The sequence below is a fragment of the Pteronotus mesoamericanus genome, unplaced genomic scaffold (assembly GCF_021234165.1).
Source record: "Pteronotus mesoamericanus isolate MK-2021 breed Mesoamerican mustached bat unplaced genomic scaffold, CSHL_Meso_final scaffold_651, whole genome shotgun sequence".
In the NCBI taxonomy this organism is placed as follows: Eukaryota; Metazoa; Chordata; class Mammalia; order Chiroptera; family Mormoopidae; genus Pteronotus; species Pteronotus mesoamericanus.
Genome location: NW_026555325.1, coordinates 6,037,809 through 6,059,086, shown reverse-complemented (window position 1 = coordinate 6,059,086; position 21,278 = coordinate 6,037,809). Strand labels below are relative to the sequence as shown.

The 21,278-nt window shown below is 34.1% G+C and overlaps 1 protein-coding gene across 1 annotated transcript in view; it reads left to right on the top strand.

The window, feature by feature from the left end:
• Positions 1-21,278, top strand: part of LRP1B (LDL receptor related protein 1B) — a 1,772,547-nt gene that overhangs the window by 637,722 nt on the left and 1,113,547 nt on the right. The window lies entirely within an intron of this gene.

Here is a 21,278-nt window from a genome sequence, read left to right as displayed (position 1 = left end):
TAAATTAAAACTTCCAATTACAAATAGACTTCTAATGATGGATGACCATCTTCAGAGAACGACATTCACTTTCTTCAGGAGTCACAAATTCTGCTTTTAATATGTTGTATTCAATCAGAAAGAAATCCATTAACAAAACGTTTATGTCTGTCTTTCCAAAGGGAAAGAATATTGACATTCTGAGGCCTTTCTGCAGACCAAGGGGCTTTTCTTCTCTCTTCAAATACAATGACAGATGATTATGAATTTCTATCAGCGTAACTAGAGATGTCACACTTCCCCAGCAGCTAGGTATGATGCAATCTTTAGAGGTGGTACAATATTCAAGACATTTGGAAATCAGTATTCTAAAGACAGTGGTTGGTGTATAGAGACTGATCAATAAATGGTATCAGTATATTATTATAAATTTAGCAGTCCTTGGAAAAGTACCCCGAGTCTTAGCAACCACAAGTATATTCTATGAACTGCAGCTGAACAGGGACTAGGTACATGTGGAAGCTTACCGTATGCTCAGACAGGACTTCATGAGAGCACACCACTTTGCTACATTTTGAACATTTAAAGAATGCAGGTGGGTTCCTTAGGAATTAACCCACATAAAAATCTTGAAAGAAATTCGTCTCTAAAACAGAATGTTACTAATTCTCAAAAGATACATACAGACTAAACTATGCGTGTCAGCTAATTACCATGTGTTTTCTATTTATAAAACTTACTGTATAACTAAAAAACTGAGATATAATTACAATTTTCATTGGTGAGAACATAGTATTAGTTAAAATGAAGGATAAGTGTTGAATAATTTCAGTGGCTCTTGTTATAAAGTTATGAAACCTACCATAATATTTTTTAATCAGTACATTTCAATTCACAGTTTTACTGCAAACATTTCATGGAATAAGATCAACTTTAATCAACATATATGTTGTATTTTTGTTATTGATACATATGGTAAGAAGCAAACACATACTATTGCAGCAATGCACCTCAGAAGTATATGTGAGTTGAGCAGATATTAAAATATGTTTCTTTCTGAGAAAGAAGAGGCCTAACATAACACCAGGATAGGGAAAAAAAAAAGAATTCACTGGAACTTACAAATATTATCCTATGAGTATGCGGGAATGGTTAAAGGGTAAAAGAGTAATACTTAAATGAAACTAAAGGAATATGTGACAGCCACTGAAGCTTTTAAAGACTCTAAGAGTTATTTTTGTTATTCTTCACTAGTATAACAGTAGTGAGTTTATTTAAATTATTTTTAGGGAGAGAGAGTAAGAGTAAGAAAAAGATAACAAATTTATTCTTAAGCATGGCAAAAATAATTCTATTATATAAAATTGTGCCACTAATAAAAGTAATTTTAAACCTTTGATTTAAAGCATCATTGTCCAATTAAGCTTTGTGATGAGGAAAATGCTCTGTGTCAGTCCTGTCCAATATATTAGCCACTAGGCTTATTTGGCTATTGAGACTGAAGAACTAAATCTTTAATTTTATCTCACTTTAATTAATTTTAATTTCAATAGCTTCATGTACCTAGGACCTACCATATTGGATTGTACAGTTCCAGGCATCCATCTCTATGATAGTCAATGTTTTATGTTCCAGAGTGTTCTAGATCCGTGGGTGAAAAGAGTATGAATCGATGATTGCTCTATGGGCATCCACTGTAAACATCCAGGCTTACTGACAACCATTTCTTACCTAGCAATACAGTATTTTTGTAGACAAGGTGCAAACAGTTAGCTCAGTTACTAATTTTGACTTATAGGCTTGTCCCCTTGTTGGAATTCCCAGTTTTAAATTATCACCTATGAGTTACTTATAAACATGAATGATGTCATCAGTTAGTATACAGGTATGTTTTATGGAGTCATTTCTCACAGAGTAAACTTATCCCTTATTTTTAGTGCGATCTAACTACCAGCCATAGTTGTAAATCAATCAGATGCTAAATTATAACTTACTGAATGTGTTTGTTAGTATTTAATGACTGCTAAATATTTTACACCTCTGCTAGCCACTAGTGACCCAAAATGATTAAGTATTGTCCCTGCCCTTGAGGAACCTACAATCTTTAAATGCCACAGCAGTATAAGTAAGCCAATTAATTTTCCAAGGCTTGCTTAATTAATACAAGGCCCATGGGAAATTGTCTACAATAAATGTGAATTCACCAGCAAGAAGAAAATATTTATCATACAATAAACTTCCTTTGGACATGCCATTCACCTGGATCATAATTAAATTATTAGATACTCTTTAGGGCTGGCAGAAATCCAATAGCCTAAGATCTTTCCAAGGTGGCTTTTGTAGCTAATGATCTGATACAAAAATTTCTAATTTATTCCTTTGTACATATGACATAAAGTAGTTAGTGTTAGGATATGCCTGAATGCCTAAATATATTGATCAGCCTATATTCTGCTTATTAATTTTCTCTCTTTTCCAAGTTCAACATGACAAAGTTTGCCTTATCACTCTCTCTCTCCCCATTCCTCTCCCCTTTGACATATCCCATTCTCCTATCCTGCGTGTTACTTGGAGGAATAAGAGCAAATGAAAGAACTCACTCGTATTGTGATGAGTTTCAGAATGTTATGTTTAAAGAGAGGTATTGGAAAAGGATCTCACTTTGTAAGTATGACAAGGGTTAGGTGGAGAGAGAGGCTACCCTAGCAAAATGCAAATCATGTAGAGGGGAGAGGATAAAATACTGTGTATCATTACAGCATTTAATGTACAGGTAAAATTTTCATACATAATTACATTATTATTAAGTTCTATAGTGTTTTCAGATTTAAATTCAAACCTGGCAATCAGGAGATGATTTTGGGATTTCTTATGTCGTCAAATGTTGGAAGTGGAACATCAGAGTCATTAAGGGAAACTTCATCAATTGTGTACAGGTCCAGACTAGACGAAAATTTATATATAGAGAGAGAGGGGAGAGAGAGAGAGAGAGAGAGAGAGAGAGAGAGAGAGAGATACATATATATATTTTCATAGTAAATTATTATTTTCTCTTTGAGGTAAAAATCCATAATTGATATTCTTCTATTTACATGCATTTAAAGATTGAAGTTCAAGCACATTATAGGTGAGGTCAGTTCCTCTTCATGCTACTATCAATAAGATACATAAGAGCCTGAACATTTAAAAAATTACTTTTAAATTAATTTCAACATAAGTTTCATGAATTTGAAATTCCATCATCCTATCTATTCAATTTTAATAATGCTGGTAAAATATTTCTCATAAGCTATTTTTTCTTGATAGTAATTACAGTTGTACTTCATATATCTATATAATCTACCCATCTACCTACCTACTTATCTATATCTATTTACATATTCCTATAAGAAATATTACTTTTAAATCAAGTAATTTTGTTAGGTTTCATGCATTCTGGAGTATTTTGATTAAAATAATTATCAGATATAAATATTAATGGAAAAACCTTAAACATGGGGCATTCCCCCATTTATTTTACGGTAACCACGGTATTAGAATATCTGCTTTATTGTGTCAAATATGAAAAAAAAAACGATTTATATTCTCCTTTGGGAGGACCTAGGCTTATTCTCTTGCATATACTTTCTATTAATTTAGAAGAATGAGTATATTGATTTCTATAGAACATTTGAAAAAAACAAAATTGATACTTTTTCTGCAAAGAGATGAGATATTTTGAAATAAGCTTTCTAAATAAGCAGATCTACTACTTGACTAGTATAATTAAATCTTACAGTTTTGGATGATACTTGGTTATTAACAAGTATTCTATTCCTGTTATTACATTTAACCCTCACAGGTTAAACTGTGAAGTTAGGGTGGTGCCTTGTCTCCACAACACCTGCTAGGTCACCAACATTTAACAGATGGTAGAACGAAACTAGGCTTTGTAAACAAGTTTCTTGGATTCCATGGTGGAGTGCCAGAGCCAGGCCTTGGCATCTGATGCCAGGTCTGTAGCTATTTCTCCTAGACCATAATTTGGGGATGTGTAAATTTGGGGGACAGATAAAACTTTTCAAAAATTGTAACTTATTACATCACCCTGTACAATGCTTTTTCTTCTTTTAAATCTTTGTCATGACTACATCACAAATGTGTCTCATATGATCACTAACTTTAATGCATAGCTTCATTTTTGTATAGCAGCTGATTTCAAAGCTAACTTTGCAGAAAATCTTTTCAAGTTACCAGGACTATAACTTCAACAACAGTAACAAAAAGTTGTAACTTCCCTCCTTCAATTTAACTTTTGTGAGTCATTAACTTCAAAGTTAATTGTACTGTAGTGCCTTAAATATAAGCCAGAATCAATGACAACTGCTTCACTGGACACTGGAAGCTATTTACAAACCATTGCATTTTTTCATGTACTATAGTATTATTTTACCTCTCATGTATTCAGAATGCATGAAAAGAATATGGTATTGATTAATGTTGAGTTATACCATATGCACCTACTTTCTACCTTGACTATATCAGTTCATTATACATAAAAATAGAATATATAAAACATAAAATTTATGAACTTCCCACACTTCACCAATTCCAAAGAAAATGAAAGTGTCTTTAACGAGAATGGAATGCTTTTCTGTGGAAAAAGAAAGATAATAAAGTAGATTATTATCATTATTGGCCAACTTTGTGAGAAGCCATATTGTACTTAAGAGATTTATAAATAAACATGATATTGTTATTTAAAAATGAGAGGGATTTAGAATGATTAGTTATTTTGCATAAGTATATTATCTGTAAGAAATGGGAAAAATGGCAAAGGGCGCACAATGTAAAAGCCAAAGGATATACAAAGAAAATAGAGGCTTTCAGGATCCTGTTGTTGGAGAGCACTGTAGTGATAGTCTTGTCCAACTATAAAGCAATAGAACAATTACATCTAGACAATCCTTGAGGATGACATCTCCTCTGCTAGAATTTGTCAAGAAAAAATAAGTTCCTTCGCTCAGGAGACTACTTATGCCCTTGTTATATATATCTAGTTGTTTGCAAGTCTTTTCTTATGTGGATTAAAAAGTGCTTTCTTTTGAAATTCTGGAGGAAACAACAACCTATACCCTCTTTCATTGTGAAAACTTCATATAATAATAATAATAATCTTCCTTCAATGAAAACCTTCCTTACAATATTCTTAATTTTCTGGCTTGTCTTCTGCAGGACAATCTTTCTCAGTTTTTCAACCTTTGACTTAAAAGAATAATTCCCAGATTTCATTCAACGTATTTCCTTCTATGGAATACTTTTTTTTTTTTTTGCATTTTCTGTTATGTTCCCTAGTTCTCTAAAGGTGCTCTGACAAAAGGGGTAGCTTTATCTCTAAAAATGTATCCCTTTTAGTAATAAAAAAAAACTATAGAAAAATACACATCTAATAAGCAGCCTAATCCTGAGTGCTAAACCAAATATTATATATTTTACTTTTTTATTCCTAATTGAGTTTTATATTATTCTTTGTTTACTTTCTCTGGCCAATTATTATAGCTTAAAAATAATTTATTTAATAACCCAAATACTAGCTATGTTCCTAATCTTTATTCATTTGTGAAATTTAAAAATGTGATATCTGAAACTTTACTTAAATTATTGATTATCATGTCATGTTGCACAAAATCTATCCCTGCCCTTTTAGAGCCTTTCCTTTGTGTGAACAAGGGTGGACTTCGAGGGCATGATGCTAAGTCGGACACAGAAGAACAAATCTTGTATGATCTCATTTACATGTGGAACCTAAAAAACAAACAAACTCATAGACAAAGAGAAGAGCTTTGTGGTTGCCAGAAGTGGAGTTCGGGAATAGGGGAAATGGACAAAAATGGTGAAAAGGTACAAATTTCCACTTACAAGATGCATAGGATCTGGAGATGAAGAGTACAGCATGGTCATGTTACCAAACAGAAATGGGGTCCTGCTGCCCACTCCATAGGCAAACTCCAGAGTCAGGTTTGGTGAAGAGGAAAGGAATCATTTATTGAAAAGCTACACAATTTTGGAAGAACGGCAGGCTTCTGCCTCAGGACCCCTCCCCTTCAATACATCCAGAAAAACATTGCACCACCCTCTGCCAGACCAGCACAGGCTGTGCCAAGAGTTTCTTCTCCCCTTTAAAAACATCATCCTTTGGGACACATAGGCAGCTGCAGCATAATCATCCAGGCAGCTAAACTGGCTGCCAGTAGCAGGGTGGCTTCAGGCATTTTTTTTGCGGTCAGTGTGCATGTGGCCTGCACAGCCACACCACCACCCCTGCTTCCCATGCACAGGGCCTGGAGCTGCTGTTCAGCCACATAGTTTGAGGGCCCACTGGTCCACAGGCCCTCCGGCCCCAACAGGGTGAGCAAGGGGAAGGAGAAGGGCTGAGTCTCTGTCCTCCCTCCATTTTAATCTCCAGGCCCCAAATTCCATGCATTCTAGAAATGTCCAACTTCCCTAACTAATCTGTCCTTTTGCCATGGTAGACTGGTAGGTCTGCACTTCCCCTGGTCACCATGTTCCAGAGGGGAATAGGAGAGTGTTTCCCTCCATCAATCACCCTTGCCAAACTGTGTAAGCTCCAGGCAAGGTCTCCTTCTGCTGCCACACACCGTGCACCCTAGCTTGGTTGTCAGGGTAATGTGACACTACCATGCTGTTTTGCTTACCTTTTACCCAAGAGTAAGGAAATCTATCATGTGCCAGCTGCAGCTTCAGTACTGCCACCTCCAGTATTTCCTGTGACCCCTCCACACACTCTGGAGAGACACTGGCATCAGTCATGATAGTTAATAATACTGTATTGTGTATTTGATAGTTGCTAAGAGAGTGAATCTTAAAAGTTCTCATAATAAGAAACAATGTAAGTGCATGAGGTGATTGATGTTAACTAAACATATTGTGGTAATAATTTTGCAGTATATTAATATATAAATCATTATGTTTACAAGTTAACTGACCAGTGTTATATGTCAAGTATCTCTCAATAAAACGGGGTGAAAAAAATCCCTTCTGACAAGGAGAAGAAAAGCGGGGGTGGGATATCAGTAAGATTTAAGAGGTAATGCAAAAGATACAAAATCAAAAGAATCAGGCAGGACAATGTGAGCAAATAATTGAGATAAGTATTACAGAAAGGGAGAGATTCTACTCTACTAATTTAGTTTCACAGGCAAGAGTGGGTAATTGTATGGGCCCTGAAGCCATAATGTCTGTGTTTGAATTCTTATTTCACAAAGTGTGGTAATAGCCGTCATACTGTATAAGATATTTAACTCCTGGGTTTCTGTTTCCTGATGTTTAAAACAGGAATAGTAAGTGTGCCCCATAAAAATGACCTCAAGGCTGAGTTAATTCCAAAGGCCTTTATAACACTGCCTGACATATGGGAAGCATTAAATTAAATATTAGCTATATCGTTATCAAAGGAAAGCATCTCTTCTGAATTAAACACTATATCGTCTTCTCTAATGTCTCACACCAGAGTCGAGGCATAAAGCCACGTAAGGACAGATTGCTGACCAAGGAATATATGACCGCGTTGCTCAAGTCCTAAGGAAATGAGGGCCTGGATGAAACAGATTGAGGGCTGGTATTTGCTCATCTAAGCCAAGGCCAACTTTGTAGAAGCCATAACTAAATTTTAAGGATATTTACAACAAAAACACAGACAGTAGAGTTCCTATTTAAAGGCAGACACTACTCAGACAGTCTGTGGCAAATATCTGTTGGAACTGGTTACCTTTGGAGTGGTCTGGAGGTGTTTATTTTCATTCGGCCATGCTTTCCTTGGAATGACAAAAAAATACAAGCTACTATGTAGTTGCTCTAAGTGTCATCCAGGAAGCAGCTCTTTTTGCAAGGTGGGGTATGGGGCTTAGAGACATAATTTTGACTTGTTTTAAGGGGCTGAATCTTTGGTAAAATTTGTTTTCTTAGAAGTTTCACTGATGCCATAATAGATAGTGAAATATATAAAAGGATACCATTGTGAAAAGTTATTTTACCAGGTAGGAAACTTGCAAGAGGATTTATTTTTCAAAATGACGGTGACCTAAAGCTCACATCAAAAAAAAATGTCTTGAAGAAGAAAGGTCCATAATTGCAGCCTATGAAACTATATTACTCAGAATCTTACCCAACTGAATAGTGGATTTTAAATATCTGGGATTTTATTTCTCAGTAGAACTTTATACACAAGAACAGGTTATTAAAGGTCTATAGATGAAGATGTTAATTTCAGACTAACAAAATATCTCTATTTAAAAATAATAATTGTGTTATTATTCTACCGTTTCTTTTCAGCAATTTAATCCATTTAATGGTTATGTTTTATTATTCTCATAAGTAATATCCTTGGTTTTTTGCCCTTTATAGTACTGCAGCATTAAATACTAATGTTTTACAGATATGTTTGGTCCTGAGATATTTAAATTTGTATATTTTTTTGTGTAAAACCAAAAATTTCAAGCATTTAAAGTTGTACTCTTATGCATTCATTGGTTGGTTCTTGTATGTGCTCTAACCGTGGATTAAACCCTCAACCTTGGTGTATTGAGATGATTCTGTACCCACATTAGCTACTCAGCCAAGGCTTAGAGCTGTACTTTTCAAGTCATCATACTTAGTAAGCATAATCTTTGAGTAATTTATGTTTTATTGTACTACTGTATTAGGTTATTTTTACTTTTAGAGACATTTCCTAAAAGATTCAGAATGAATTTACTTCCTAATATTAATTTATATTTTGTTATTTTTATAAAGTTACAATTTAAGTTAAATACCTTCAAGATAGAATACTTACAATTATGCATTGTCAAATGAGTTATCAGACTTTTTTCTTTCGTTAGCATTTTGCAATTAGCCATTTTTTCAGTAGATTTGCACGAGAGCTCAGGCCTAGCAGACACTTACTCAATTCCTTAAGCATTTTTAAGGCACTTCAGGGTTAGGTGAAAGTAAAGAAGTTTGGGCAAACAGAAATCCGCCCGCACTGCTTATTCTGGCATCTCTTCACTTTTTTCTCTGGGACCCATTCCCTTGCCCTTACTTCACACTAATATATGGCAAAGAGCAAGCTTCCACGCCTCCTTAGTTAGTTAGTCTAGGTCTTTTATAGCTTTAAACTAGGACACAAAGTGGCTTCAAACTAGTTTTCTCTAACAACTTAATTAAATATTGAAGAACATGCTTTCACTACATGCAGTGGTACAAGTGTAAACAATTGCAGGTAGCAGTTCAGAGAAGATAGTTGGTCTAAATTAATATTTGAAATATCTTGATGTCAGTGTCCCAGAGACCTAAACCAGCCGTTTAACTTTCCAAGAGTAAATTTTGAAAAATTAAGGGAAGAAATGAAGTTAGGATGCAGAAGGAAAACAAGCAGGGTGAAATTATGTGTGTGTATATATGGGTGTGTGCGCGCGTTTATTTTATGTGTGTGTGTGTGTGTTTGTGTGTATAACTATATATAAAACAATATTACATAGGGCTTGCAAACAAAAAGAAAGCCAGTCTCTGCCTTAGTCTTTCCCAGGTCTGGAGTTCTGACTCACAGCAGTTAAGGTTTTTCATCCTTGACTTACTATGTACAGTAAATTGAGAAGTGACTACTTCTAATACAATTTTAACCAAGCTGTCAGATCTGACATCATAGGATCACTTTATCATTTGTACTCTCACACTATCCATTCACAGTTTCTAAAACCAAGTAACAGAAAAAGTGAACTTTTTGCATAATTTCCCACTTTTTATATTCAGTATCTTCCCCGTAGCTCATGATGCTTTTTTATCTTACTTTTTCTTTGACAACATAAGATCCCTGGGTAACATTTGGAAAATTTTCATCAGTATAAGAATGCATATGTTGTCCCAAAGACACAATGTTTCATAAGAATCTGCTTCGGATCAGCATTTCTAGAATGTGTCAATACAATAATATTAATAAAAGTTTAAAATTATGTGCTTCTGGCCTCTCAAGTGACATTTTGTTTAATTTGTGGTTAAACAAAATGATGTGCTCCCTTTCTTAGATTCCATTTCAGTGAAGGTATTTTCAGAAAATGGGCACTGAATTTAAAACCCACTTTTAGATGTATTAGCATATCGCCACGCCAAGCGTGGTCTGTGCGGGAGCTGCGCGGGCGTCACCCGGCAGCTGAAGGAAAGGCAGGGTGCCAGCCCTGCCCAGATCTGCGGAATCCAACTCTGTACTTCAAGGAGACACCTAGGTGATCCACATGTGCATTAAAGTTGGGGTAGCATTGTCTTAGCATATGTAGTGTGACACTAAATGTGACCTTGACAAAATGTTTACTATGAAATGTGGGGAAATATTCATGAGAGACATAATCCATGAAAATCAGAGCAGAGTAGCAAAATGGTGAAATATGTTGAATAACTGATAAGAAGGTGGAATCCTTCATGCACTCCAGCATAAAATACCAAAATGTTTACCCCATCCTGGGGTCATTTTCTTTTTTTACTTTAATATTTTAAGAAGCTTTTAGATATCTATTTTTTAAATAAAACACTCTAATAAAACACAACATTTCCATGACAACTTTACATATAACTGAGACGTTCTTAAAGAAATTTTATGGATTACTCCTTCTATCTTAAATACTGTGCTATTTTACCTTAGTTGTGGTCATTAATCAACTTCATCAGAGAATACCATAATGAAACACAGGTGAAATCAAAGGAAATGCTGCAGTAAAGGATTTCTATGTTTTCCCAAACTGACAGATACTCGATGGGGCAAAAGTAGGTTTACAGTTGTTTGTCTGAAAAATAATATAATAATTAATAAATAATACAAGAATAAACTGTGTGGTCCACATATTCATAACTGTAAACCTACTTTTGCTATACGCTGTATATATAGTTTTGCTTGTAGTAGACTATTATTTTCAATTTTACCAATTCATTGTGTGTGTATGTTTACATATACAGGCACAGAAGTCCAACTTCAATAGGTTTTAATCCAATTCCAGAGGTGATGCTGTTAAACTAACAAATTATTTAAAATTTATTTACAGAATAAATATTAAATATAAACATGAAAAAAAGTTGTTCTTTTGGAAGTTTTTTTCATTTGCATGTACCTGTTCAAACTACTGATTTCAAAAGTCATGAATTTAGGGTGGGAAAAAACTGGGTCAATTCTGTTGCCCTATATCTGATTTTCCTTCTGCACATTTCTGTTAACCTTTTCTGTTCTTCCGTACTATTTCAGGTCCTCTTGACCATTTTTCTGTTCATTAACATGGATATAAAAGGTCACAAAGGGCAGATACAATGAAAATACATCAGTGGTTTTCTTTGCAAATATATCGGACAAAAAAGATTTGGTGGACAAGATGAGACTCACTGAAATTTTGCAACAATGGTAGATCAAAATTTAGTGTAACTCTCACCAGCCTTGGATTCTTCATACAGAATGCAGGAGAAAGCCAACCTGGGTATTTGGCTGATACATGAGTTTCATTTTTTTCCCATTTTTTTTTTTCATAATTTTCAACATAGAGAATCAGAAAATTCCTTTTGTTGTTGCTCTTTTTCTTTGATTTTTTTCCTGAGCCAAGAAATTTTCAAGAGGAAATTGTAACTTTATAAATCATTAGAATTGTCCATAAAAATAAAGAATTCCTCTCTAGTATCCAAATAACAGTTATCAGTTTATTACCTTTTTTAGACCATTCAGATATCATTTAGTGGATTACTTTCATTACCTTTATTAGTCATGAAATAATTCTGTGTGTAAGTGTTTGAGTGTGTTTGTCTCAATCTGATTTTTGTTTTCTGTATTTTCCTTTTACCTGGCATAAACCTCTATGTACATAGTATGCTGGGAAAAAAGTAATTGCTTTATACAATTTTGAGGAAAGTACCAACTTCCAGTAAATGATTTCTATTAAGAAAGAAAATTTTTTTGCTGCTTTACTAGTCAGCAAACACTGTTTATTTAGTAGTTGTTTTAATTTTTCACATAAGTTGGAGAAATTCAGCTCCGTTTAAAAGAGGGGAGCCAAGGTGTCATATAATGAACTGAAGCAATTACATGAGCACACTCAAAGGCCCTGGAGTGCTTCTGTTGAGGGTTTCCAGGGGAGAATCTAGATGAGTGTTTATTGTTGGCACATTGAACTCAAACTTAAACCTGGCTAAGCCTCTGTCTTTTCAAATATACAATTGAATCATAAGTGGTATCAATTCTTCCTCTTACGGATTTGTATTGCTTCAAAGATACTGATTTGCCCTGTGTCAGTTCTAGCATGAAGAGGATATACGAGCCGCAGATGTTAGGATGTAAAATCTGTGTCTGAAAAACAGAAAGGCAGATAATTGTACCATATGGTATTTGAACCTGTGATGTTGGCATCCTTCATACTGGGCTGGAGCCTGCCAAGAAAGCCAGGCACTGAAGCTGTGCCAAGTAGCGGAAGTGGCAGGGCTTTGCCAGGAAGAGATAGCGACTGACATGTGGCCAGTCTGCTTGATCTAGTGGATGCCCCGCCAAAGCAGAAATAAGTCCTGGTAAAAGACTGATTTAAATGATTGAAGGAAGGGTTTTTGTGCTAAAACCCTAGGTTGACCATTAGAAGATTTTGACTTTACCTTAGCAAAACATACCATTTAAAACTTGTTTGTATTTACTGAGGACAACCTAGATTCATAGTAATTATTCTGTCATCAAAGCAAAGCATGTGGGAAACATATTCCTAGTTAGAATTTGCTGAAAATGGGCAATGCAAATTCCTCTAAGCACAATTGATTGTAGAAGTTGTATTCTGTAAAGTGCATTTCACATTGTGTTAAAAATTGGGTATCTTCCCTGACTATAAGAGTTGTTTAGGCATTGACATATATGACTTCACAACCTTGACCACTAGCATGATTACCTTTCCTCTTCCTCAAGGTCCTTCTGTAATCTATTTCACAAAGAGAGAGAGAGAAAAGCAGATGGACAGAGATAACACAATTAGGTTTCATTGCCTTGTTTATTTCTTTGGTACCTGGGATTGATATGGTAGTGCAGTGGATACAACATATTACAAAAGAAACCAGGTTTTGAAAATGTAAGAGACCTAAATTCAAATAATAGGATTATAACTTTGTAAACCTGAAGAAGGTATTTGTCTGCAATGTTCAGTTTTTTCATCTATATAATAGCAACTATAATATATAACTCAGAGTGGTCTTGTAAGGATTTAATAAGATGGTGGACATTACATGTTTACCACAGAGACTGGAGCATAAAAAATACTTAACAAACAGCAGTCCTCCAATTGATACAATACTACTTTTACAGAATGCAAGAGAAAACTGTTTTCAATAAAAGTGCATCATAAAATTATTTTCACAGTTAATATCATTTTGAATAGCATAAAGTTATATTTGAAGAATATTTCTTATCAACAACTTTTTAAATTTGGTCTGAAATACACAATGTGTATACACTACAAATGATTCAAGAGTGTGAGAATATCTGTATCAACGTATGGCTTCTAAATTGTGCTGTTTAACATTTGTTTTCCTCTCAAGTATAAATTGATTTATATAAGAATCACTGGGTTTCCCAACATGGTTCTTCCAGTGAAAGATGATTAATGACATGTGCATTATTTGGTTCCTCTAACTGTAAAACCGTTTGTATGCTAATCAGGTCTCTCAAACAATTGTTTATTTGTTTCATATACAGCTTAGAACTGTTTTTCAGAATGTGAAACATTGATTCAAGGCATATATTTACACTACTCTCTTCTCCATTTTTCTCTTATTCCTTCATTGCAAGCAAATATCATTCTTTTCTCCAAACAGAATAAACAATGAATAACTCCTATTAAATAATGAAATCAGAAAAGATCTTTCTACTCATTGTTTACATATATCAGAGTGAATCTGTTGTTTGACCAAAGTTCATAGAACAGATTTCTCTCTAAATCAGACAGTTGTTTTTTTTGTTTTTTGTTTTTTGTCAGTGTATATAATTTACTGTTGTCTTAGGCGAGCCCTACAAAATAAGATTGTTCTCTAGTTTGTGTGGAGTTGTTTTCATCTTGTCTAAATTAGTAAAGAACTAGTTGGATAAGAATTAGGTTTGTCATCCATTGTATCCTCAAAGTAGCTCTTTTTATTTGTTCTGAGTATAAGGAACTACAGATATTTGTGTTTATTAGTTTTGGTTTCTTACATATTTAGTCATCAAATGTTGGCTTTGTTACCATTTTTTGGGGGGAAATTAATAATGTCTTTGAAGTGTTTTGGAAACAATTTATATACTTATAATTTCTTTGACCTTTAACTGTTGTCATTTGGGCAACACACCCTGGTAGTCCTTTCCTCCATTAATCACCTGCCATTAGCCTGCCTTTGGTTTTTAGGCCTTAAACTGGGACAGGCATGTAACTTTTTATTATTGTAGCCTATAGGGGAAGAGGCTGGGAAAATAACCCTCTTCCTTTGAAGATTTCTAAAAAAAAAAAAAGAAAAATCCATCTTAAGAGTGGCGACAGTAGTGCTTCTATGTGCACAGTTTGGCTCAGAAGCAATTCCTAACACATTTGTGGAATCAAAGATCAGACTCTCAGATGTCCTAACATGCAGATGCACCAGTAGGCTGCTCTTACTCATTGTCCCTTTGTTGCAGTAAAGCTCCTTTTCTCTGGGAGATGTGTGAATCTATCTGATTTTAGCTTGTCTTTTCCTGCCATGTATTTGTCTGTTAACATGTTTCCTACTGGGGGTCATCTCTGCTTCAAACTGGGTATGCTTTCCACATTGTCCAAAACTTCAAGTTGCAATCAGGAGCTGTCCCTGGGATGTAATAAGTAAAGTAACCCAGAGAACAAGAGCAAAAAGCATTGGCTTTAGAGATGAAGCACTTATATTTTATTCTGTGTTTCTGTAGGAACATACTCCCAAATGGAACATTATAGCGGCTTCCTTAGTTATTATATCTGCAAATTTGGGTAAATCTTTTCTTTAGAGAAGAGTTTTAAGAAATGACTAGAACATATATTTTACTTATTGGAAATACTATAGGATTTCTACAAATTGAAAATAGGCACCCTCTTTCCGGTTCATTGATTTAATACATATTTACTTATTTCAAAAGAGAGTCAAGAGCCAACTTTAGAAATTAACACAACTGCTACCCAGAGGTGTGCCATCAAAAATCAATGAACTGCCCCTTTCTCACAAAGAAAAGTACTTTTGTCATTTTTGCAGAGGGCCTAAAATTTTGATCTTTACAGTTAATCCATTGTTTCTATAAGAATCTTGTTGAATGCAAATACATTACCAGCTAGTTTATGAAGTTAGCTAGCAAAGAGCAGGACTCAAAAAATCATGCAGCTCTATTTTAGCTGAGGTGGAGGAAGAAAAAAAAGCCATTTTTTGACTTTCTGACAAAGAGAGAGGGGGCAATCTAGCAATCAAGCAACATGATAAGTAGATACATGGAGAGGGGTAAGGGAGCTTTAAAAACACTGAAATAATGCTACTTTTAAAATCATCTAAATTGAGTTCCCTCCATTTGCATGGTTTAGTGAATAGCAATGTTGCAGTTATGGTCACTCATAAAAGAGTGATTTCATTTATTTTTCTTTCTACTTGCCCTTAAATGAAAGATCAGGAAGCAAGATGGTCCATTGGCCTGATAAAGTTCTGATTTCTAAGGCTATAATTAATAACAATAACACTTTTGCTATGTTGTACAATAATTTTTGTTTGCCAATTTAGACTGAACTCTAAATGTTTACAGTTTCAGTGCAGGAGAAGGTTATCGTCTAACCTATATTTGTTTGATGCTGACAGTCAATTAAATTGATAAAAAAAATCACTTGATATATTCTAAAATTAGCAGAAAACAAACATATACAAACACACACACACACACAAATATAGGACTCTTTTTTTTTTAACAAAACAGTGTTTCTTAATGGGATTTAGAAAGTTTTAGTAAAAGAGTCTTAACTAACCATTTATTTATTTATACACATAATAATAAACACAATGGTGACTTTGCTCATAGCAGAATTGCTCTCACATGGCATAATCTGTCTTAGGTTACTAGGCATGATTTCCCTATATTAAATACATAAATACAGCTCAATATGTTGGATGCAAGGAATTCTCCTACACTGAGACATCTAAGGAAGTGGGCTAAAGAAAAATAATTTTTAAACCTTGGAACAAGATATCAAACCTGCAAAATCTCATTCCTCAGGGACTTTAAAAATAGGACAGATGTCAGAGATGGCTTAAGGGTAGTGCAGTCGACAAAATCAATCACTTTTAGATCTCTCCCCATTCTTGAAGCTTCATAACATCCATTTGAAATATGTAAACACAGAAGACCTTACTAAAATGTATTTTACAGAGAAATTATTTCATTTGAGTGAGTTACTATTAGATTAAATGTACATTTATCTTTAGAGGTTGTTATTCATTTTCCTGTATTTCTTAAGTGTAATCAGAAATTAAGACATGACATCAATTAATATTTTATTTAAAAGTTGAAACTCATAAATCTAATTTTAATTTTCTTTGAAATACTATAAATTTCTTTCATTTTCTCCTTAAAATAGTTTGTCAGGTGAATTACCTCACATATAAAAGAAAATCATGCCTGAAAATAAGACAAGGGTCTTATAAAATAAAGACAGTATAGAAACATTGTATTATTTCTGTAAATGTATTATGTGATCCAATGTTATATTTAATAGAAATCAGATAATATTAAACACCTTTATGTTATATACCAATTTTTACAAAAACCATGGAATAAACAATTCACATGCTTTATAGTTTTCATAAGTGGTACATATTGCTATAACTGTTTTGATTTCTCAACTGTGAGAATTATAATTAATTTTGTAATGCAATATTTCCATATATTTAATCATATAAGAATTACCTTCTCCTTTTAAAAGATGATTGTCTATATTTCCAGGAAACTGGAACTGATTGTGTGGAAAACTATTTATTAAAAAAACCTAAAAATAGAAAATATTAAGCATTTGCAATCAAGTTTATGATGCTCTAGAAATCATTATATATTAATTAGTTATAATGACACTAAAAAATTGTTTTTAAATTACTTTAGGAAAGTTAATTTTAAGGCAATTGTTAAAAATGCTTAGAAATCATGGGATCTTTAATAAATAGAAAATCTCCACAAGGTACAATATTCAATAGTAAATATTGTATTCTATCATTAGAAATCATCCTTATATACCTGAGTATTTTTAAAACAAATACTGGGCTTTACTAGAAGCTGAGTTTTAAATAAATTTTCAAGTTATAATCAAATCTCAATGTTTTATGTGAATCAACGGGTACCTTCAAATGCAATCCAAACTGCATAATTTAAAATTTTAATTTGGAAGGCATTTTATGCCTTTTGTTGATAATTTTTATACCAAATTATTTTTACTTATTTGTATAATAACTAGCAATCAATATTTGTTTATTCCTGCCTTTTGCTTTATATTGTAAAGAAAAGGAAATAAAATAAATACATGAGAGGTCTTGTGACTCATGAAATATATGTGAAATTGCATATATTAACACAAGTTCATGCATTTTACTGAGATATTTTTATTGCAAATTAAAATGTGATGTAAATAATGTCTGTATAAGTTCATAGGACAAAGTGTGATCAATAACCCCTATAAAAACTCCCATTTTTTATTGTAACTTTTTTTATTGTTGTTCAAGTACAGTTGTCTCCATTTCCCCCTCCCCCACCCCATCTACCCCCAGCTCCTACCCCACTTTGGCTTTGTCCGTGGGTACTTTATACATGTTCCTTGATGACCTTTCCCTGTCTTTTCCCTTTTATCCCCCTCTCTCTTCCCCTCTGGTTACTGTCTCTTTGTTCTTTATTTCAATGTCTCTCATTATATTTTGCTTTCTTGTTAGTTTTGTTGATTAGGTTCCACTTATAGGTGAGATCATATGGTATTTGCCTTTCACCTCCTGGCTTCTTTCACTTAGTATAATGCTCTCCAGATCCATCCATGCTGTCACAAATGGTAGGAGCTCTTTTTTCTTTCTGCTATGCGGTATTCCATTGTGTAAATGTACCATAGTTTTTTGATCTAACCAAGGAGGTAAAAGAGCTGTACTCCGAAAACTACACAATACTGAAGAAAGAAATTAAGGAAGACACAAATAAATAGAAGAATATACTGTGTTCATGGATTAGAAGAATTAACATCATCAAAATATCCATATTACCCAATGCGATTGATAGATTCAATGCAATACCAATTAAAATAGCAATGACATATTTCACAGGTATAGAAAAAACATTCCAAAAATTTATATGTAAGCATAAACAACCCCAGATAGTTGCAGCAATTTTAAGAAGAACAAAGTAAGAGGGATCAGAATACTTGATATAAAACTATGTTACAAGGCCACTGTAATCAAAACAGCCTGGTACTGGAATAAGAACAGACCCATAGATTAATGGAACAGATTGGAGAGCCCAGAAAGAAACCCATGCCTCTATGGTCAGTTAATATTCAACAAAAGGGGCAGAAGCATAAAATGGAGAAAAAATAACCCTTGGACAGCTACATGCAAAAAACTCTCAGTTTTATGTTGCTTCCCAAACCTTATGAAAATCATATGAGGTAAACACGATTAGTATATCCATTTCTCAAATTTAAAAAATGAGTCACAATGAAATTAAGTACTTTAAGTATAGAACAACTAATAAATGGCAGATAAAAACTTTAACACAAGGGCTTGCTCTCTACGGATTATAATCTTCACATTATGTCATACTGTTTTTATAATGAAAATCTGATGGACAGGCAGGAGTTTGAGGCTGTCTATGTGAGATTTTGCTGGGCAGAAAGAAAGAGGTTTACTTTCCAGATGATAATATTGCTGAAAGAAAAACCAAGAAGTGGGAAAATTTGGTTTATTGTAAGTAGGTAAAAGATGACACTGAATGCAATATAGTATAAATACTAAAAATAATTTGGAAGTAATGTTAATTTTTAATTAGACGATGAAATCAGGCAAAGAAGTTTGATTTTATTGTGGCCCTCAATAAAAACAGTTAGGATTTTGAGAGTAGCTGTTGGGTGAAACAGTATTTGTAATATTTATTTTCAGAATGTATTGGTGGTGGGAAAAGGTAACTTCTGGAACATCAAAAAAAAGTAGAAATTATCCAGGAGTTAAAATGTATCTTGAGCATCATTCAGCAACTGTATATCGAACACCTGTTCTGTGCCACAAAGTGTACTAGATGTTTGTTTTCCAGACAGACAGCTGAATTTATGCAAGAGTGTGTGTGAAATGTATCCAAGTGTGTTTATAGAATAACATAAATAACAGTAACAACAGCTGTAATAGTGTGACTGAAGTATAAGAGGCATAAGGAATAACAGTGAGAAGTGTGTCTACGGCAGAGGAATCTAGGTCCACCTTGAGGACAGTGTATGTCTCTGGCTTCACCAGTAGCGGGACCATGGAGACCTTTGGGAGAAGCTCAGCAGGGGTGGAAACAGAGGCTACTGTGTGAAGGACATGGGAATGCAGCAGGCCCAGTCTACATTTTGCAGGGTTTAAGAGTTAAAAGGAAACTTAGGAAAGAAGGGATGCTGATTGAAGGAAAGTTCAATCAGCAAAAGTGACTTTTTTCTTGAGTGAAGAGTAAGAAAAGTCGATGAAATTGCAGGCCAAAAACTTAGAATCATTGGAAAGTACAGTATAACCAAGCAGCAAATCTTGATAAATCAAAACAGTGCGCGGGATGTGATAGAGTGCAGCAAGAGAGGTTATCTTTTGAGGATGAGGATTCTGCTAAGATACAATGACATAGTGACAAGTAGAGGTATTCTACTTACCTCCCATTACAGAAGAAATACCTCCTTCACAAAATACACTATCTTAGTTTTCTTTAAACTGAGAAGGCATTTAATAAGGCTATGTCTTCTTTTACTATGTTTTACTCAACAAAGTAAGATATTTACTCTATGTGTAAAAAAATAATGTAAACATTCAAAAACATACACATGAATCATGTTATCCTTGCATTATTCTAGAAGGCTTCTTTGTAAAAAAAATAGTTTAAGAAATTAATCTTATTTCAACTAATTGGGTAAGGCTTATACAAATTAAAAAAATACTTATACTATTCTTCTTTATTGATATTTTAAAATCTTCCTAATGAATGAGATATTCTTTCTTATAATTAATTACTATATGTTAAATTCTGCTACCTTGCTCAGGTCACCTAAAATTAGATTTGAGGGACTGGAAATGTTTTCTGCGTATGCATTACCAAAAATCAAAGTGGTATTCTCCATAGGACTACAGTACTTGTTAATTTTTTTGACTGTCTTTGTAGTATTTTGAAATTTCTCACATGCTGCCCAGTTATGCCAGTCCCTCTCCCAGGTCCCCCCAAATGCACATGATTTAGCAACTAAAGAGATAAATTTGGGTATATGAGGGAGCCTCCAACCCTACGTCTTGATATGGTCAGATTATGATTTCTGATTTTTAAAGCATTTGAACGCCTAGAAGTCTTCATGACGTGGATCATTTAAGGCAATATTGACATGTTCTCAGGCATTCATGCAGGTTTCATTATCATATGGTTGCCCTTGTCACACAGGTAAATGGGTAAAAGTAGTTGACAGACTGAGTCTCCCATCCCTCACAGAATAGACTAAAGGAGTCCCGCAGGAGAGTACAGCCTTTACTGCACAAATAATGACTAGGGCTTAAGAACAGATTGTTCTCCAAAGCAACAGTCAGCAAATACCCCTATTGCTGGGCTTCTGTGAGGATTTTAGTTGCGGCGGTCATTACTGTTTCTCACACTGACCTGTCTCTATTCCCATTTTCCAGAAAGAACAGCACAATACTGGTTTTAGCAGAGTTTTCCAACTAAAGTATCCTAGCACTGGTCAAAGAGGGTTAAGAAACTGATCTCTCAATTTTGAGGTTAATTCCTAAGGTCTGGGTTAACCTCTACAACTAATTTCTGCTATTTACTTCAGTGGAACTTGCAAATATCATCATTGTCTTATGTGCCTTAATATAAACATTTTGGGAGGACTGGCTGAGGAACGGTCCAGCAAGCTGTGGCCCAGCCGTCTTACCGGTTATCCAGTGTTGATCAGAGCAAGATGAAAGTACATCAAAGATGGGGAAGAGTACATTGGTTAGTCTATAAAGAAACTTATGAACTGTTTCATTATTTCAAATGAATTTCTCTTACTTTCCCAAATTCTTAC